Below are 21,516 nucleotides of genomic sequence, written 5' to 3'. Positions count from 1 at the left end.
CTTGGACCTCGGCACCTCCAGGAGCAGCTGATCAGCTGATCTGAGGCACCGAGCAGGAGTGTAGAGGTGAAGCAGCTCAGAGAGGTAAGGCGGGGCGAGACCATTCAGGGACATAAAAACAAATAAAAGAACCTTAAAATGGACACTAAAGGTCACAGGTAGCCAGTGGAGGGAGGCAAGATGGGAGCTGTAGGAGCCAATTCATCATTTCTTTTGTTGACCACCAGGGGGAGCAGTATGGGGAAGTACAAACAGAGCACACAGGTGATGAGGGGCAGGTGTGCAGAGAGGGACAGCGTACTGTCTTTCTTCCTGTCTGAGCAGCGTGAGGGATCGTGGTTGTGGCTTTTGGAAGTGGATCATGCGGGAGCTTTCTGGCTCCTATTTTCACCTGGATTTGTGAATGTGCCAAGAAAATAAATGGATCGTCGCATCGAAACGGAGAAAGTGTGATATTTGATTTGATTGATTCGCTGTGTGGGCACGCGTTCAAGACAATTCTCCCTCTCCACCCTCAGGAACCCAGAGTGTACAGGCCCTGTAGGGAATGGGCTGTACAGGAGTGATGTGCTCCCTCTAACGTCCTCCAGTTAGTAACCACACTGCAGCATTTTGGACCAACTGGAGACGAGCGAGGGACGATTGGCTGAGTCCAACATAAAGTGCATTACAGTAATCCAGACGAGATGTAATAAAGGCATGGACTACTGTCTCAAAGTGCTGATGTGCAAGAATACATTTCACTCTGGCCACTTCCTGAGGTGGAAGAAGCTGGACCGAACCAACCAAGTCAGCAGGCGAAGGTTCACAGGAGTCACTGGGACCAAACTCAAAGAGCCACAAGCTGCAGCAAGATTCCACCAAAGCAAAGTCAATCCACAGGGAGGAAGGAGCCCCGTCCTGGAGAGCAGCTCAGAGTGGAGCAATCAGCAACTTCTCCATCATTTCTTTTGGCTCTTGCTCCATCAGACTCAATGACTGGAGCCTCTCTGGACTCTTCCTTCATGAAGAGGTTTTTAACATGCTCTGCATGGCTTCTTCTCCTGATGAAGAGGAAGTTTCAGATTCTAGAAAACAAAGAGCAAAACTTGTTGGAAACACATGAAACATGTTCCAAAGCAAGAAGTCAGCTTGAAGGCAGAAACAACAGAAAGGAACATCAAACAACACTGAAACATCCTGATGAACGGAAATAGGAAAGTACTCACTGTTAGTGGCTCTGAACCCTGAAAAACAGCAGGAGAAAGAGGGAGGAGGTTACCATGACGACCACTCTTTTCCACTCCAAACCCTCCTTCAGGTTCAACACACACACATCAATGATCCTGATGAGGAAAGGAGAGTTTCTACTTTACCTTGAGGTGGTTTCTTCTTGTAGACGACGAGTCCAATGATGCAGCCTGTCAGGAGGAGCAGAGCAGCAACAACTCCTCCAGCAGCAGCTCCAGTGGGAAACCCTGCAGAGAAACAGCTGGTCAGTGAGGAGTGTCTCTGTTTCCATCATCTAGATTCCAGATGGATTGTCAGAGGTCGTCTCCCCTGATCAATAATCCTCTCCTGCCTCATAGAAACAGCAGAAGCAGTGGATTGTGTTATCAGAGCAGATTCTTCCTTCTTCAGATGAGCTCCTCAGACACAGAGTCACGGAATGATGTGAGCAGAAAACAGGAATTCAGAGAATCAAAACCAAAACAAGCAGAAAAACTGGACGGTGGTGAGAAAAACTTTTCAAGAGAAACTCAGAAAAAGCAGGAAGTTATTGAGCTTCTTGAACTGTTGAGCAGATAAAAACACACTGATAGGAGTGAAGCTGCTGTCAACAAAGAGAAACATCAGAACGGAACAAAAGACACAGGAGAGAATGAGAGTGAAATGAAGAGTCTCTGACCTCCATCATTTGTCTTCCAGTTGGTCCTGATGTCCCGTTTGTCCAGTCTCTTGGAGACTTCCTGTCCTCCAGCCAGATGAAACACACAGCTGTACCTCCCCCAGTCTTCATCTTTGAGCCCTGAAAGATCCAGATCAACGCTCATCTGGAAGCTCCCGTCATGGTTGGGGAGGATCTCTCCTTTGACCACGTCCTCATGGAGCTCCTCCTCGTCTTTCTTCCAGAACAAGTCGGCTCTGTCGGGGTAGAAACCTGTAGCGTGGCAGGTGAGCGGAGAGGAGGGAGTCTTCTGGAGGAGAGACACTGAGGGAAGATCTGAAGAACAAGCAGGAAGACACCTCACACTTTACTGGATTCTTCTCTACACTCTTTCTCTCTCATGTCAGCCACTGCAGCCAGGAAGAGACGGGCCATGGAAAGAGGGATGAAGGAAGGCCAGATGGAGAGAGGAGAGGAGATGCTGAGAGCAGCATGAAAGAAGAGAAGCTGAGAGACAAACTCCAAACATTTTACCTTTTCTCATCAGTGAGCTCCGTCCAAGCTTCACATATTTCTTCAACCAATCAGGACATTCCTGGGTCAGGAAGTGCTTCCATTGAGCCATTAGAGCTTTGTTATTTTCCCACTTGTGTTTTGTGGGAACAGCCTGTCGAACTGGAGCGATCCATGTTTCTGTCTGCAGGTCATAAACAAGAAAATCTTCTCCATCGAAGCCAGTCTGTCGAAATCCGTTCACTTCATCAGTTTCGTCGTCCCATTCACAACCGACCATCCACTGGAAAATATGAACAACTGAGAGACAAAAAGTGAGTGAGTGTTGGTGTGTGATCAGGACTCTGACTGGAATCTTCTCTTCTGGCTGCATCTCAACACTTGATGGATTTCTTCTGGATTCAGCTCCATGTTGACGCGTCGCAGCTTTTTCATCATCAATCAGTGGTTTGGATTCATTCAGCAACTTTGTTCAGTGGAACTGAAGACAAAGGCAATGAAGTGAGGTTCTGAATGGCTGCAGTCAAATGTTTGGACACTTTGTTGAGTCCAACAAACAGTGAAAAGTCTTGAAGTGAGATTCACATTGATGTGAGGAAGCAACAGAAACTTTGGATTTCCTCCACTCTGAGCCTGACTTCAAAATGCTCTCATGTGATTGGAATGTGTTGTCCTCATTCTTCTCCTCATCCTCTCATTGGGACTGGAGGAAACTTTTCACTTGATCAACCTGTGAGCAGAGCAGCAGCTCATGGCCACTGATCTGGAGCCTCGAGGTTCAGCAGCTGCTCTGCATCACCATATATGGTAGAAAGTGGGCGTGTCCAGGACAGAGCCTGAGGAGAATCCCCCTGAGCAGCTTTCCCACCAGACTGGGATTTCTAAAGGGAGAAGAGCTGCAGGTGAGCGTGTGACGCTTTGACCAGTCCCACTGTTTTTGGAGCAGCAGACTTTTACAATGGATCCAGCTCATGTTTTAGAAATGAGGCTCCTGGACAGTCTGGAGCTCTGAGTTCACATGAAGACCATCTGCTGGATCCAGCAGCTGCTACTGGAGCTGGAACCATTCAGATGGATTACACTGGATTACAATGGATTACACTGGATTACAATGGACTCATTCATCTTGATTTAACCAGTTTAGGATTGTGCTGAACTAGCTGAAGTTTAAGCTAGCTTATTTAACATGCCAACATATGTTTAAGCTAGCTAATTTAACATGCTAGAAGACGTTTAAGTGAGCTTTTCTAATAAGCTAACTGACGTTTAAGCTAATTTGTTTAACATGCTAGCTGATGTTTAATCTGGTAGTGTATTTAACAAGTGAGATGACGTATGAGCTAGCTTATTTAACATGCGAGTAAATTTTTTGGCTCGCTTTTTTAACAAACGAGAGGATGTGCTAGCTTATTCACATGCTAGCAGATGTCTGAGCTAGCTTTTTTAATAAGCTAAATGACGCTTAAGCTATCTTATTTAATATGCTAGGAAATGTTATAGCTAGCTTTTTTAACAAGCTAACTGAATCTAGTTTCCTTAACCAGCTAGTTGAAGCTTAGCCTGGTTCCTTTCCCAGTCTCTTTGACGTTGGAGCTCTAACTGGCCAATCAGCTGTATTGTGACAGAAAATGTCTTTTCTTTGGAGATCTGCTCCATCAGTTGACTTTTCTCTTTGTGTTCTCAGACCACTAAATGAGCAGGAAGTGATGTGACGCTGGCTAACGGATGCTAACGTCACATGCTAAGCAGACGACGGTAAAGAGGACCGAATCCTGAAGCTGATCAGTATTTTCCACATGTTTTCATGTCTTGGTGTCTCCTGAGAGCAGCTGCAGATGATCCACACATGAAGGAGAAGCAAACTATTAGTTCTCCAATCAGCTCCAAGAAGAAGAACATCTGGCTTCTCACTCAGTCTCCACAATAAGGATCCATTTTCACATTCAGAGTGTTGAATGGAGCTGCTGGCTGCTCAACAAGGGAGCTAACGGGCTGCTGACGCTGACTCAGGATCAGTGGGACATATTGATCTGCTTCCTGTCAACAATCACCAGCCTGAATGGAGTGTGTGAGCATCACACTGAGCTGGGAGAAAGTCTGAGGACTTCCTTACAAGGAGAGAAAGGAGAGAGAGGTCAGACGCGGCAATAAGGAGCTCCTGAAAAAAATATTAGAAAACCTACAAATTACCACTAATTCAGATTAAAACTGGACAGTTTCGCAAGGAGTTGCAAGGAAAAGGATTACAACTTTTTTTACAATTTTCATCAAGTTTTCACCAACTACCAGGATTTGCACACACTTTTTGAACAAAATCCCCTGAGGTCTCTGAACCAAGAACCACACGAAGGATCTCACCCAAGGACTGTTTCTTCTTCAGGAGAAACAGAACACCCCAGACACAACAAGGACAGAACAACCAACAGACAAGGATTATAACTCCTGCAGGTTTGTCGCTCGCTGGGCCTCTACAATCAACGGTCGAGTAAGAGGGGACTGCTATGTCAGGTATACGTACAGCTCGTCTCTGGGTGACAGCACAGTAGATTACTTCATCACTGACCTCAGCCTAGTGTCCATCAGAGCATTCCCAGTGAGCAGACTAACCCCCATTTCAGACCAAAGCAAAACTACTCTGTACCTTAAAAGACCAACATTTAACCTGGAGGCACCACAGCAATCCAAACTACACCCAGTAAAAACCTGCTATAAATGGAGGGAGAACAGTGCAGAAACATACCAAAACACCATTAGTCAACAAACCGAACAGACTCTCCTCGACCAGTATCTCAGTGCATCATTTCAACCTCACCGTGAAGGCGAAACCAGGCAGTAGAAAGCCTGAATAGGAGTTTTGACCTCTCAGCTTCCTTATCAAACCTCAAGGCCTCAAACACAAAACCTACAAACAATAAAAAACAGGACAAATAGTTTGATAATGAATGCAAAAATCTGAGAAAACAATTAAGGAACCTGTCAAACCAAAAACACAGAGAACCAGACAACCCAAACACACGCTGGCAATATAATGAAACTTTAAAACAGTATAAAAACACAGTCAGCCAGAAGAAGGAGCAACATGTTAAAGACCAGCTCCAGGCCATTGAGGTGTCCATAAATGCAAATAAATTCTGAGATAACTGGAACACACTAAATAAACAGAAACATGATGATCTACCCATTCAAAACGGCGACGTGTGGGTAAATCATTTCACAGATCTGTTTGGGCCAATAGAAACAAATGAAGACCAAAAACACATTATCAATAAACTGCAGTTTAGAAGCGGCTATAGAGGATTACCAAAACCCTTTAGACTCCCCCATCACACGAACAGAGCTGCAGCACCAGATCAGTTCTCTAGAAACCAAGAAGGCTTGTGGCACTGATGGCATCCTGAACGAAATGATTAAGTTCAGACCACAACTTCCAGCTCGCCAAACTAAAACTTTTCAACACTGTCCTCAACGCTGGAATCTTCCGGAACATTTGGAACCAAGAACTAATAACACCAATTCACAAGAGCGGAGACAAACTGGACCCCAACAGCTACTGTGGAATCTGTGTCAACAGCAACCTGGGTAAAATCCTCTGCATCATTATAAACCACCGGCTCCTTCACCTCCTCACACTAAATAATGTCCTGAACAAATCCCAGATTGGCTTTTTGCCAAATTACCACACACCTGATCACATATTTACTCTCAGCACCCAGATAGAAAAACAAACAAGTAAAAAGAAAGGCAAACTGTTCTTCTGCTTCGTAGACTTTAAAAAGCATTTGATTCTATTTGGCACCAGGGTCTGCTGTACAAATGACTTCAAAGTGGAATAGGAGGGAAAACGTACGACATTATAAAGTCAGTGTACACACACAACAAGTGGCCATCGAGATCAGCAACAAACAGACAGGCTTCTTCCCTCAGAGAAGGGGGGTCAGACCGGGATGCAGTCTGAGAACAACCCTCTTCAACATCTACATCAATGAACTGGCAGAAGCTCTGGAACAGTCTGCAGCACCGGGCATCGCCCTGCAGACACAGAGGTCAAAGGGCATCACCCTGCAGACACAGAGGTCAAAGGGCATCACCCTGCAGACACAGAGGTCAAAGGGCATCACCCTGCAAACACAGAGGTCAGATGCCTGCTGTCTGCTGATGACCTGGTGCTGCTGTCACCAACCAGAGAAGGGTCACAACAACACCTGGATCTTCTGCACAAGTTCTCCCAGACATGGTCCTGACAGGAAACCAGTCCACAACAAAAATAAAGCTATTCCAAAAAGGACCCAGCCCGCTACATTCCAAACACACTTTCCTCCTAGACAAAAGGTCCTAGAACTCACTGAAAACTACACATATCTGGGTCTAAACATCAGTTACACCAGAAATTTAAACAAAGCTGTGAACGATCTGAGGGACAAGGTGAGAAGAGCTTTCTGACACCAAAAAGAACATCCAATCAGACATCCCAATTCCAATCTGGATCAAAACTCTGAATTCGGTTACAGAACCAATCTCTCTCTATGGTTGTGAAATCTGGGGTCCAATCGCCACCCAAGATTATACAAAATGGGACAAACACCAAACTGAGACTCTGCATGCAGAACTCTGCAAATCTGTTCTTTGTCCCGGGTTCACACTTCCTCCCACCGTGTACTGCGTAGCCCAGCGTCTGTCAACAAACACTAACAGGCCGCCGCCAACAGATTTCTTGGATTTAACAGCATCTCGATCCGCTCATTTGGAATCCAACCCAGGTCCTCCTGCTGTGAGGGGACAGTGCTAACCACTTCACCCCTGCTGCTGCTGCTGCTGCTGCTGCTGCTGACTCAAAGCTCAAAGAACAAGAGACAAACTGGGAGTTTTCATTCAAACTCTGTTTGGAAAAAGTTTGAAGCTGAAAAAGTTTTCTTTGAATTTCACAAAGCAGCTCTCACATTTCTCTATGGATCTGCTTTGATTCTACTGGAGGAGGACTGGATCTGACCTGACCAGCAAGGTGTGTGTGTGTGTGTGTGTGTGTGTGTGTGTGTGTGTGTGTGTGTGTGTGTGTGTGTGTGTGTGTGTGTGTGTGTGTGTGTGTGTGTGTGTGTGTTTGTGTGTGGACTCAGTGAAGACAGAATCAGGAGAAAAGACAAAATTCAATCAAACCTCCAGTTTGGTTCAAACGCTGCTTCAAGATCTCGACGTTTGCTGTGAACCACCGCTGACGTCCCATATTCCTTTCAGTCTCTCTCTCCCAGTACTCTGGATCTTCTTCTGTGACTTTTTTCATCCAGGTCTGTTTGGAGACAAACCTCCTGGTGCTGCTGTCGTAGTGCTCAACCTCAAATTCATCCACCAAACCAATATGGACAAACTCTGGAAAGTTTGGAACTTGAGTTGAAGCAGTGTAGAAATGCTTCAGAGAGTGAATTTCTGGAAGAAAGAGAAGAGAGTAAATCAATCAATAACACTGACAGTCCAGCCTGATTGGACATTTGCTGTTTCCCTCTGATCTGGCTGCTTCTTCCTTTCTTCTAATTCCAGCTGACAACAGGAAACATTCAGAGGACTTTGAACAGACACCAGAGCAGAACAACAGCTGATCACTGGACTGTTGATCAGCAGCTTTGACTTTCTATCAGATAGAATGAGTCCAAATGTGAGATCAGGAGAAAGACAGTAGAGCAGTGAGACAGTAGAGACACTGAGGAAGATCGCTTCTCATCACTGATTAGTCACACATGGAATACTGGATCAATATCATCTATTGATCCCTCATTCCTCCTGGCCCTGGACTGAGTGTGTTCAAGCCTCCTGCTAGGGGTTGTGTGTTGGATTCCCTCTCTCCTCAGCTGTCCTGCTCCTGGCTCTACACAACATAAGAACCAATCAGAGTGGAGCAGAGCGTCTCTTCACCGGACTGCAGCAGCTGATGTTTCAGGATTCACACAACAGAAAGAGCATTTCACATCAGTCTCTTTAGAATCTTCAACAATCTGATCATTAGACGGTGAAACTAGTGAATTCTTTCCAGTGAGATTTCTCTAACTCTGCTGGTGAACAGGTATGGGTTGGTCAGAGCCGGCCTTTCTCCACATCATGTGTTCCACAGATTGATTCCAGCAGGGACCACATGTGGAGCTGTGAAGACGTCTGTTTGAAACAGGGATCTGATCACTTTATTGTTCTGACCACTGCTGACAGAGAAACAGAGCCGAGCAGCTGGAGGATCAGTCACAGAGAACAAGGTTAGTTGTTGAGGATCCACTCTTGGTTGAGCTCTAAATAACATGCAAACAGCAGAAGAGAGACGTTAGCATCACCTCCAGGTGACCCAGGGATCCTGGATTCTTCTAGAAACTCCTTCTAGGAGCAGAGAAGTGGGACGCCTGGTCTGTATGATCGCTTCCTGGAGTGGGCTCTGCCCAAATTCACAGGCCTCAGTCAATATTTCCAGAGTGAAGGTGGTCACTGCATCACTGAGGAGCAAGATGTGTGAGACCTTCAAAGATCTCCTGCTTACCTTCATGCAACGAGACCAGGTTTTACACACAGCCCTGAGTCAGATCAACCTGAATGATGACTCAAAGTTTTTACCACTCAGCACAATGTATCTGGGTGTGAAAGTGATGCAGAAAGTTCAGCATTCAAAATTCACAGCAGCCACACTGACAGATTTCCACGAGCGCTGTCAGAAATGTCTCCGGGTTGCCAGTGGAGAAATTAATAAACACTTTGACTCTGACGACGCCCTCTCGGTCCACATTGCATGCCTGTCCCCTGCCACAGCGACCGATCCAAGAGCACCAGCTGAGCATCCCTCTCTGTTTCCACTCCTGAGACTGTTGCCACGTCTGACTGACTGGACAGATGCCGACCGTCTCCAAGCAGTGGACGACCAGTGGAGGAGGTTGCCTCTCGAGAGCCTTGATGAAGACACTGAAACAATGACTGAGGAAGAGTTCTGGCTCCATCTCTCCACTCTGGAGGAGCTTGGAGCAAGAAGGGTGTTCAGGGAGCTGGGAGAGTTTTCCCTTGATGCTCTAGTGGTTCCTCATTCAAATGCATCCTGTGAACGTGTATTTTCCAAAGTAAATCTAATCAAAACCAGACCGACTTATCTCAGGTGCCCTTAAGGGGCTCATGCACACATCAGAGTGTGTGAAGATGGAAGGTGGAAGAGCCAGTTTTAAGCCAACAACCACAAAGCTGCGGTTCATGACAACATCAGATCTATACAGGAAGAGGAACAGGACTGCCCCCCCCCCCCCCCCCCCCCCCCCCCAGACTGGACGCAGCAGACTGGACAGTGACTCAGAGCTGGAGACTGAACCTTAAGGTGAGCAGGATTAATTATTTAACCAGCCTAGCTGATGGCCTGAACTGTTTCATGCACATTATGAACAGATTATGAACAGATTTCTAGTCATCTATCATGTAATGTAACATGTAATCAATCTAAACAATAGTCTCCTCTTCTTCATGTCATTCAGAAAACTGCCAAAGACGGAGACCGACACAGAATGGACAGACAACTCAGGAAAAAAAACATGTACCCCATGGAGTGTTGTTTTTTTGTTTTTAATTATTAATTTGTTATCTTGATTACCTCTTTTCCAGGTTATTATATATCCAGGTTATATATACACTTTATTTATTTTTCCACAATATCTTTATTTGAGTTTAAGGCAGCATAACAAAGAGAATCCAGTCTTTGACATTCCTGCAACACGTCCTACAACATGTGTTGTTATGTTCAGAACAGAACATAAAACCAAAAAATCACATAGAACTGCATTTGATTTTAAGTTAGAAGTTGGTGCAGGCGTTTTCAAGTTTGCATAAGTGCAGTTTTTGTTTATTTTATGAATTACTGTATCATGATTTGGCTCATTAGTTCCCACCCGTCATTGTTTATGGGGGACACTTTCGCCTGACGCCACTGTGGAGCTGCTGATGATTCATTCAGACGTTCTTTGATCCATTCTGTACTGACGCAAAGCCGTGAGTGCCTGTTAGACGCTATTCAACACTGGAGTGACTAAAGCGCATCAATAGACTTGTTTAGTTTGATTATGACGGGTTTACGATAATTTCCCACAAGATACGATCATTTGAAGTCTCTGGTACGATGATCCTACATTTCCCACCTGGCAACACTGTTCAGGACTGACAGAGTTCTTCTACTAACAGAACAGGAGGAGACGAGTTCCTTTTCCTCTTTCTGGCTGTTTAAACACACCTCACACATTATTAAAGAGCAACACACAGCTGGAACTAGATCCCAGTGATGGGATCAACGGGATCCATCATGTGAATGGATCAGTGAAGCCTCGGTCTCCTCCACACTCCATATGGGATCAATAGTCTGGAGCTCCACTACTGATCCAGGATCAGACTGAGATCAGGATCAACACACAACCAACTGTTCCACATTCAACATGAACATGAGGCCCACTGATTTCTCCAATGAGGCTTCAAATGTTTCCAGACAGAAGAAAAGAAGGAAAAAGAGATTTTCCTCAGAAGAAGAGAAGCTTGTCAGTCAGAGGAGATGTGGAGAAAAAGCTGGAATCCTACCTGGAGCCCCGCTGGGGATTCCCAGCAGGAAGAAGAGAGCCAGGAGGAGCTGCATGCTCTACATCTCCTCTTTCTTCTAATGAGGATAAACTCACTTCAAACAGCAGCAGAGACACATGTCATTGTTTTCAAAGTGTGGCACTTGGAGAAGAAGAAGCAGGAAATTAAAGCCGCGAGCGGCGTCAAAAGGCCCTCGCCCGCCGCTTACCTGACCCGCCCCGTTTTATTCTTTCATTGATGTTTGTCAAATTAGGCACATTTCCATGGCAACAAGTACATTTGATTTGATGGGAGATTTTTCACTTGGGCCCATTAGAATAACATGGGGAACTTAAGCCATCGCCACGGCAACACCGTTGATATTACAATATGGTTACCATTTGCTTTTTTGATGGGGACCACATGAAGAATTCATCCCCCAAATTTCATTCATTTCTGATAAACTAAGAATTTTGCTCCCCATACAGATATTATTTTGATTCTGTAGGGGGCGCTGTAATGCCAATTGTGAAAATGGTACTGTCAATGTGTCCAGATAAGAAAGGTCAATAAGTGTTTAAGATTTGGTTGAGATTGGATTTGTTATGTACGAATGGCAGCCATTTATCACACTGAAAAAATGGCAAAATTTGACATCAACTTTGCGGCGTTGCCACGCGGAAACCGTGATCTGAAGATTTGTGAATTGGATAACTTTTAATTGTCTACTCGTGTAGGTGGTGTCCACCAAATTTCAGCTCATTTGGAGAAGCGCGCGATCAAAACGAACATTTTGTACGACGCCCTGGAAAACGCTGACTCGGCATTTTTGAAAATTCAATCCCAGCTCGCTGCTTTCCTGCTGTTTTGACGGCGGGGTCATAATAATATTTTTTGTTTGTTCCGACAACGCGCATGTGTATACCAAATTTTGTGGCTGTACGACAAAGTTTATTGCGGACAACCTCCAATTGACGCAATGCATTTTGGGTTTTGCAGGTGGCGCTGTAGAGCCAATTTTCAAATCCCAATATTGAAATTCATATTAAAAAAAATTTTTCACCGGAACTGAATTTTGTGCAAAGTTTGGTGAGTTTTCGAGCATGTTCAGGGGGTCAAATTCCAGTTTAAAGAGCAGAAGAAGAAGAAGAAGAAGAAAGAAAGAAAGAAAGAAAGAAAGAAAGAATTAAAGCCGCGAGCGGCGTCAAAAGGCCCTCGCCCGCCGCTTACCTGACCCGCCCCGCTTTATTCTTTCATTGATGTTTGTCAAATTTGGCACATTTCCATGGCAACAAGTAAATTTGATTTGATGGGAGATTTTTCACTTGGGCCCATTAGAATAACATGGGGAACTTTAGCCATCGCCACGGCAACACCGTTGATAATACAATATGGTTACCATTTGCTTTTTTGATCGGGACGACATGACGGAATTATCACCCAAATTCCATTCATTTCTGATAAACTAATAATTTTACTCCCCATACAGATTTTATTTTGGTTCTGTAGGGGGCGCTGTAATGCCGATTGTGAAAATTTCACTGTCTATGTGTCCAGGAAGGAAGGATTAATCAGTGTTTAAAATTTGGTTTGGATTGGAGTCATTATGTAGAAATGGCAGCCATTTATCACACTGAAAAAATGGCAAAATTTGACATCAAATTTGCGGCGTTGCCACGCGGAAACCGTAATCTGAAGATTTGTGAATTGGATAACTTTTAATTGTCTACTCGTGTAGATGGTGTCCACCAAATTTCAGCTCATTTGGAGAAGCGCACGATCAAAACGAACATTTTGTACGACGTCCTGGAAAACGCTGACTCAGCAATTTTGAAAATTCAATCCCAGCTCGCTGCTTTCCTGCTGTTTTGAAGGCGGGGTCATAATAATATTTTTTGTTTGTCCCGACAACGCGCATGTGTATACCGAATTTTGTGGCTGTACGACAAAGTTTATTGCGGACCCCCTCCCATTGACGCAATGCATTTTGGGTATTGCAGGTGGCGCTGTAGAGCCAATTTTTAAATCCCATAATAGAAATTCTTATGAAAAAAAATTTTTCGCCGGAACTGAATTTTGTGCAAAATTTGGTGAGTTTTCGAGCATGTTTAGGGGGTCAAATTCCAGTTTAAAGAGCAGAAGAAGAAGAAGAAGAAGAAGAAGAAGAAGAAGAAGAAGAAGAAAGAAAGAATTAAAGCCGCGAGCGGCGTCAAAAGGCCCTCGCCTTTGGCCCCGCCCCGCATTTCATTCTTTCATTGATGTTTGTCAAATTTGGCACATTTCCATGGCAACAAGTAAAATTGATTTGATGGGAGATTTTTCACTTGGGCCCATTAGAATAACATGGGGAACTTCAGCCATGGCCACGGCAACACCGTTGATATTACAATATGGTTACCATTTGCTTTTTTGATCGGGACGACATGAAGGAATTATCACCCAAATTCCATTCATTTCTGATAAACTAATAATTTTACTCCCCATACAGATTTTATTTTGATTCTGTAGGGGGCGCTGTAATGCCGATTTTCAAAATGTCACTGTCTGTGTGTCCAGGAAGGAAGGATTAATCAGTGTTTAAAATTTGGTTTGGATTGGAGTCATTATGTCGAAATGGCAGCCATTTATCTCACTGAAAAAATGGCAAAATTTGACATCAACTTTGCGGCGTTGCCACGCGGAAACCGTAATCTTAAGATTTGTGAATTGGATAACTTTTAATTGTCTACTTGTGTAGATGGTGTCCACCAAATTTCAGCTCATTTGGAGAAGCGCGCGATCAAAACGAACATTTTGTACGACGCCCTGGAAAACGCTGACTCAGCAATTTTGAAAATTCAATCCCAGCTCGCTGCTTTCCTGCTGTTTTGATGGCGGGGTCATAATAATGTTTTTTGTTTGGCCCGACAAGGCGCATGTGTATACCAAATTTTGTGGCTGTACGACAAAGTTTTTTGCGGACCCCCTCCCATTGACGCAATGCATTTTGGGTTTTGCAGGTGGCGCTGTAGGGCCAATTTTTAAATCCCAATATTGAAATTCATATTAAAAAAAATTTTTCGCCGGAACTGAATTTTGTGCAAAAGTTGGTGAGTTTTCGAGCATGTTCAGGGGGTCAAATTCCAGTTTAAAGAGCAGAAGAAGAAGAAGAAAGAAAGAAAGAAAGAAAGAAAGAAAGAATAATATTTTTTGCAAAAACAATATGTTTTTTTTTTTTTCTGCCGTTATTTCGCGCACAAGTTATATATTTTCGGAAAGGTCTCGACAAGCCCGACGCGTCTGTGAGGTGTTTGAGAGTGTAAATGTCTGTGGTCGAGCGCTACGCGCTCGACAATTCATGTGTGTGTGTGAGAGTGTGTGTGCGTTTTTTGTATTTGCACACATGTGTATGAGTACATGTCGGTGTGTGTGTGTCTGGACATGTTGGCCTACGTCTGAGGTCGAGCGCTGTGCGCTCGACTTGTCATTTTTGTACCTTTGAGCGTGTGAAAGGCCTTGGTCGAGCGCTGCGCGCTCGAAAATTCGTGTGTGTGTGTGCGTTTTTGTGTTTGTACACGCGTATGTGTGAGTGCATGTCGGCGTGTGTGTGTCTGGACATGTTGTATGATGCCTGTGGTCGAGCGCTGCGCGCTCGACTTGTCATCGTTGTGTGTTTTGAGAGTGTGAAAGGCCTGAGGTCGAGCGCTGTGCGCTCGACTAGTCGTTGTCTGTGTTGCAGAAACAATAGGCCCTTCGCCCTTGGCAGGCCAGGGGCTCGGGCCTAATAATATTTTTTGCAAAAACAATATGCTTTTTTTTTTTCTGCCATTATTTCGCCCACATGTTATATATTTTCGGAAAGGTCTCGACAAGCCCGACGCGTCTGTGAGGTGTTTCAGAGTGTGAATGCCTGTGGTCGAGCGCTACGCGCTCGACAATTCATGTTTGTGTGTGAGAGTGTGTGTGCGTTTTTTGTATTTGTGCACGTGTGTATGAATGCATGTCGGGGTGTGTGTGTCTGGACATGTTGGCCTATGTCTGAGGTCGAGCGCGTAGCGCTCGACTTGTCATTTTTGTACGTTTGAGTGTGTGAAAGGCCTGTGGTCGAGCGCTACGCGCTCGAAAATTTGTGTGTGTGTGTGCGTTTTTGTGTTTGTACACGCGTATGTGTGAGTGCGTGTCGGTGTGTGTGTGTCTGGACATGTTGTATGATGTCTGTGGTCGAGCGCTGCGCGCTCGACTTGTCATCGTTGTGTGTTTTGACAGTGTGAAAGGCCTGAGGTCGAGCGCTGCGCGCTCGACGAGTCGTTGTCTGTGTTGCAGAAACAATAGGCCCTTCGCCCTTGGCAGGCCAGGGGCTCGGGCCTAATGAAAGGAGCCAAAAGAGGCTGAAGCTGTTTGAACCAATGAGAATTCAGTGAGTGTTGCTGGGTGGAAGAAATGAAACTAAACTCCAGCAGCTCCACTGCTGCTCTTTATTTACTTTAAAGCACATTTCTACAGCCTAGAATAATAAAACCATCCATTGCCTGTGACAGGAGCGTTTAATCATCTAATATTGATCTCTGATAATCCTCCTGATCGTTTGATGAAGAGACAGACAAACGGCGCTGAGCGTGAAAGTGCGCAGTTCTCCTGGAAGAGGGAGGAGCTCAACAACAACTCAGCCTGTTTTTAACTCTCTCTGGGTTCAGTGACAGAGAAGAGCTCAAGCAGCTCCAGTCCAGACTCCACAAACCTTTCTCTAAAAGACAAACACAAACGAGAGACAGACTGCAGAGCAGTGTTCAGCCCTATCGGACCGGGGGGGGGGGCGGTGCTCACTCGGAGCTTTCTTTAGGTGTGATGTTCTGCTGTTGAGAGTAAAATGACTCTCATAATACTTCAGACTGCTCTGTTTATTCTGCACTCCCACTCGGGGGGTACGGCAGCCGCACAGGGACACAAGCCCAAGCAGCTCGCCTCCCCTGCAGCCCTCTGGCGCCCCCCAGGGGAGGCGCGCCTCACACTCTGAAAGTCGCTGCTCTGATGGATCCTTGGAAACAATTTTTCTGCATAAAGTTACATGAAGCAGCTCTGGCTGGTTGGGTGATGGAAAAAACAGAAACTATGCATTCATAGAGTTTCCACTGACATCACCAATTATTGTCCATAAAAACCTGACCTCAAAATCACCCGGAGTTCTTTTCCTTCTCCTGACATGTTAGTATTACTGAATGCTCTGTCATCAGCTGGTTCACTGAAACACAGAAGACTCCAGCAGCAGTGTGTATGCTCTCTCTCTCCTTACTCTTTCAGCAAGAAATCTTTAATATTTCTGTTGATTTGTTCTTTCTTTGCATCGACCTTCCTGCCCAGATCCATCCCCAGACCTTTAACCTTGAGGAGAGGGACACTGCCGATGTAGTCTTTCCCTCACATGACTGCTTCTCTCATGTTGACCTGTCCTCTGGTGCCACATACGAAGCTGAGGGTCAAGACCACTTGGCTCCAGTTCCTGTCATGCCAGCTCCAGTCCCAGCCAGGGCAGCTGCAGCCAGTGGCATCCGCTTTCATTTCCCCCCTCAGAGAGCACTGGCCCATCCTCCTCCTCCTCCTCCTCCTCCTCCTCCTCCTCCTCCTCCTCCTCTTCCTCCTCCTCCTCCTCCTCCTCCTCCTCCTCCTCCTCCTCTTCCTCTTCCTCCTCCTCCTCCTCCTCCTCCTCCTCCTCCTCCTCCTCAAAAGTATTCACGTTGAGCCAAAACTGTTTTTTATGTTCTGTAACTACTCATAAACATTACAGCAGAATTATGTGTGACATGGTTTCTCCTCTCATTGTCATTGATTGATTGATTGATTGATTGATTGATTGATTGATTGATTGATTGATTGATTGATTGATTGACTGATTGGCTTTATTTCGAAAACATGCATCCCATTATGGATATACAAGAGTACAAACAAAACACAAGATTCGAAAAGGAGTAGGAAGAAGTAAAAACGTATATGAAGCCTGCCCCTCTGTCCACTACAAAATCATCAGCATGAATCAGATGAAAAAATTCACAACATTTCAAAATTATTCACCAATTCTCTCAATTCCTAATGACTAGAGAATAATGGTTGGCATCACTCAGCGTTTTCTCAACATGAACATTAAACACTGCTTAAGACCTGTTGCTGTGGCCCAGAGGATCAACGGCCAGCTCAACCTCAGCAGCTCTGTGACTCGTGTCTCCTCCACCGAGGAACAGGCCAGTGTCAATCAGCACTGGACACGGAGTTGGACGTCATTTTAACGGCTGGCAGTGGGCGACGCATACGGTCCTCCCCAGGAACAGCTGGCTGGTGATAAATATATTAAGACTTAGATGTATGGTAGAATAATAATATGTTTTACTCCCAAAAGGCCTGGATTTTTGGCGTAGAGGGGCAAGGAGGATCGCGGCTTTCCGACAAGATTAATTCCACCAGTTCTGCAACATCAAAAGACAGAGGTATCTCAGTGCAGGTGATCGGCTGCTGTCTGGACCCGGCAGGTCGTCACCACGGAGGAGACAGCGGAGCTGGGAGGTTTGGTGCGCAAAAAGGTTTATTAACAAGACAGGAGAGGTGTCTAACAACAAAACAACCAAAGAAAAGAATGGGCAGAGGACAGTGAAGCCAGGCTGGCTCAGGACGAGCTGCTGCAGGAGGCCGGGACCCACTGGTCAGCTCACTGCCAGGCAGCAGCTCCAGCTTCTTACTGCTGTGATCAGCTGACTGGAACAAGGGAGGTGAGGTGCAAGGCAGGAGAGCACACAGACGCCCCCCACTTCAAATCAGTGCCAACACCTCCCAAAAATACATAAAAATGTCTCAACACAGCTCTACTGTGGCACGTGCAATAATTTGAATTTTTCTGTATGTCTGGATGGCAGAGGAAGTGAAGAAGTCCTCTCCAGCTCTTCCTGTGATGAGATCTGGGACGTCAGTGAAGGACATGGTGAATGAGAGACAGGAAACGTCTCCAGAAGCTCAGAGGATCAGGAGTGTGTGGTGAGGAGGCGTGCTCCTGCTGCTGAAGCCTTTCACAGAGTAACAGCTGAAAACACTGATGCTGATCAATGATCTGATCAGGAGCATTTAAAATGTTTACCTCAGTAACAAACACATTCACTGACAGTTTGTCACAGTTTCTGAGGAATAATGAGTCCAGACTTTAAAGCAGGATGTCTTCAGACCTGAGGAGTCCGAAAGGAAATAAAGTTCACTCAACATTTAACGATTAGTTAACATTTTGTTTATAATAAAGAGTCTTGAATAATTTGTTTAGTTTTTTCCTTTTGTTGCCCTGAAGACAAGAGTCTGTTAGAGCTTCAGCCGTCTGTGAAAACACGGCTCTGGAAGGTAAAGAGGGAATTCAGGACTGAAATCAGTTGAAGGTGAAAATAATGAGGAAGGAACAGAAACACAGTCTGACGGATCCGTCAGCAGCTCATACAGCAGAACGGTTCCACCAGCAAAGAGAATCTGAAGATGTAAATTTTCAGAGGGCTCTTACTTTGAAACTACACATCAGATCTGGATGATAGTTTGTGAGTGGCCCCCTGGGGTGGCCTCCTGTCAGCCTGACATGGACTGGTTTCTTGGAAACAGGACATTTTGTTTGGAGTCAGTGTGAATTTGTGTTTCCTTGATGGAGGAAGATCTGACGTAGCAGGAGAACAGAAAACACTCTGTGCTTTTCATGAAGACCTAACAAATCTAACTTGGTTAACAAATCAAAAGAAAACAATAAAACATAGTAACTAGTAACATTGTCAAACATAAACAAGAACATCCACATCACCCCGAACTCCCATCATCCTTTTCATTCCAACAGTTTTGTCTTGGTGACCAGATCTGCTCATTAATGCTCTGCAGCAACGGAGCAGCACGATTTACTGAATAAACTCACTTGATGAAGGTGAATCTCATTCAGTTTAATCCCACTTTTATTGTGAAGTCATTGCTGTTCCTGCTGTTCCCATAATGCACTCTGAGGCATCATTAAAGGAAACATAAAGATGTATGATGTGACTCAGCCTCATTGTTTGTCACATCAGGGTTAAATTAACGGACCTGTAATCTGTTCAGACCTCAGCTGCTGTCGTTCCTCCAGGAGACGCTGTTCACCGCCGCCGTGATCGTCCTCCAGACAGCGCTGTTCTCTTCTCCTTTAATTCCAGTTTTGATTCTTCCACAGAGCTCCTCCTGATTCCCCTCCACCTCAGACCTGACAGGATCCTTTTCCAGCCCTAAACAGTTTCTTATTTAGACTAAATTGCTCCTTTTCCATGTTTGACCTCAGTGGGCGGAGCTTCAGAACATGAATATTTCAGGTCATAACATGTTAATGACGATCAGATTCATTTATCAACACCTGATCATTCAAACGCTGAGCTGGGCGAGGTACGGAGGTTTGGCTAACGCCTCTCGAGCCCCGTGGTCCGATGAGCAGGAAGACCGTTTAGAGGAGAGAGGCGGGAAAAACACTCGGAGGTGAATTCATGGAATAGTTTATTTTCATGTTCAATGTGGAAAAATGAGAGTTTTGAGCTGAACAGCAAAATGTTTCACTCTGGGAAAAGACTCTGAAGCTGTTCCAGATGGAGGAGAAGCACCGGGTGGTCCTGGACATCCAGATGATGAGCTCTGGGAGCAGAACGACTCCTGTCAGCTTCACCGTCCATGTGTTGAAGTTCAAGGGAAGAACTGTCAGCTGTTACATAAAGCTTTATTACTGCAGTTTTAATGCATTAAAAACTCTGTTTGGTGACATTAAAAACACTTTTATCTCCCTTCACTGTTTCTTAAAGGCTTTTATTTAAAATTCATTATCGGTCATAAAATTAGGCACCAAAAATTTGCTGAATTCAAAAACTGTTTTGAGTCTTGTTCAACCAAATGTTTCTTAATAATTCTGTTGGGGTGAATTTTAATACGCTGAGGCTTCTTGAAATATGTCCTGAAGCTTTCCTCAAATAATCCAGTAAAATGACAACAGGAGGAGATAATGAAGCACATCAGCTGTGAAATGTTTCTTCTCCAGTGAATGGAATCTTCTGTAGGAGATAGAACGACAACATCTGACTCTCAGGTCTGCTCAGAGTCTGTTCATCAGCTGAAGAAACCGAAATAATCTGGACTGTGAATCAGAAAGGGAGCGAACACACTGGACACTGATTTCCAGAGCAAGTGAAACCTAAAGCGCCAAAGTAGAAAGAAGTTCACCTAAAATGAAACAAAGTGAAGTGAGCCAGGGAGGTGCAGGCAGCAGAGGGTTCTGGACCGGAGCTGGACCAGCAGCTCTTCCCTCATGGGGCTGACTGAGCCTCAGCTGCATCGGGGATGGGCCTCTCTCTGACTCCAGCTTCCCTGAACGCTGCAGACGCTGCTGAAGCTGTGGGACAGAGATCCAGAGGAGAGCCCACAGCTCCACTCCACTGCAGCTTCCAGTTCCACACTGAGAACCAGTCTGGAACAAGTCCAGGACGTTTCCACAAACCCTCCATCACCTGTCAGTCCTGCTCATCATGAAATAAAGAAAAGATTCGTCCAAATTCTACAACAGCATGAATATCAGGAGAATTATCAGTTCAGTATTTCTACAGTAAACCTGATCCTCATCAGAGACTCAGTCAGGAATCAGGAGATGATGTCCACTGCGTCCATGTGGCAACCTGTGAGATCAGGTTGAGGAGAAGCAAAGATCCTCCAGAGCTGGACGTCCTGCTGGGATCCAGAGACTCTCAGGGTTTGTTTGCTTCTTAGTGAAGCTGTGAAGAGACGGTGGAGGAAAAACCTCACAAACACATTTCACTGTAGAAGTGAGTCGAACTGTGAGAATCACTTGTTTATTATTTAGTGAAGCTGAAGAGAAGAGTTTAGTTTGTTGCTACGTTGTTTTTGTGGTTTCTGTCAGTTTTTTTATGAATATAAATCAATAAATCCCATGTTTCAGCCTCCAGAGACAAATGAAGCTCCAACTGGGTCTGGCTGCAAAACCCCCTCTGACCAGCAGGCGGCAGACAGGAGCTTCACACCAGACTCCATTGAGAAACTGAAGTCTTGAAAGGAACTCTGGGAAAAGGTGAACTTCCATGGAAGTGAAACCTGAGTGAGGAAGCTCCAGCAGGGATCGAGAGCTTCTGATGAAAACGGCTCAGATATGGAACACAAAACACCAACATGGCCACGTTTACAAGAAGAAAACTCCAGGAGGAGTCTGCAGGGAGGAACTCCTGTCCATCACTGATGCTGGAAAGTCTCTGTTTTCAAAGTGTCTGCAGAGAAACAGTGTAGAACACACATCAGGAACATCAGGGCCATGAAGGGAGTCAGGAAGCAAGAAGATCACATTCAGAGCAACAGAAAGAAAAACCAGGATCCACTGCAGCAGAGAGCTGACCACTCAGTCTGGCAGCTGAAGACAAGAACATCTGACAGAGGAGGAACTAAGATCTGATTCTTCCCCGTGACCAGGCTCCTGGAACTCTAGAAAAGTCTGGAAACAGTCTAGAATAGTGTTTCTATATCCATGGATCATATAGATCCACACATGCAGACACAGAGACATTCCTCTGATCAGTGGTGTCGAGTCCCTGGACTGG

General features: G+C 45.2%; 1 pseudogene; it reads right to left on the bottom strand.

The window, feature by feature from the left end:
* Nucleotides 1-1,053: 1,053 nt before the first annotated feature.
* On the bottom strand, nucleotides 1,054-15,541 carry LOC115409081 (class I histocompatibility antigen, F10 alpha chain-like; annotated as a pseudogene).
* Between the last annotated feature and the right edge of the window lie 5,975 nt (nucleotides 15,542-21,516).

Source organism: Salarias fasciatus, chromosome 22 (assembly GCF_902148845.1).
Source record: "Salarias fasciatus chromosome 22, fSalaFa1.1, whole genome shotgun sequence".
NCBI lineage: Eukaryota > Metazoa > Chordata > Actinopteri > Blenniiformes > Blenniidae > Salarias > Salarias fasciatus.
The sequence above is the reverse complement of the archived record's forward strand: the minus strand, read 5'-3'. Positions and strand labels throughout refer to the sequence as shown.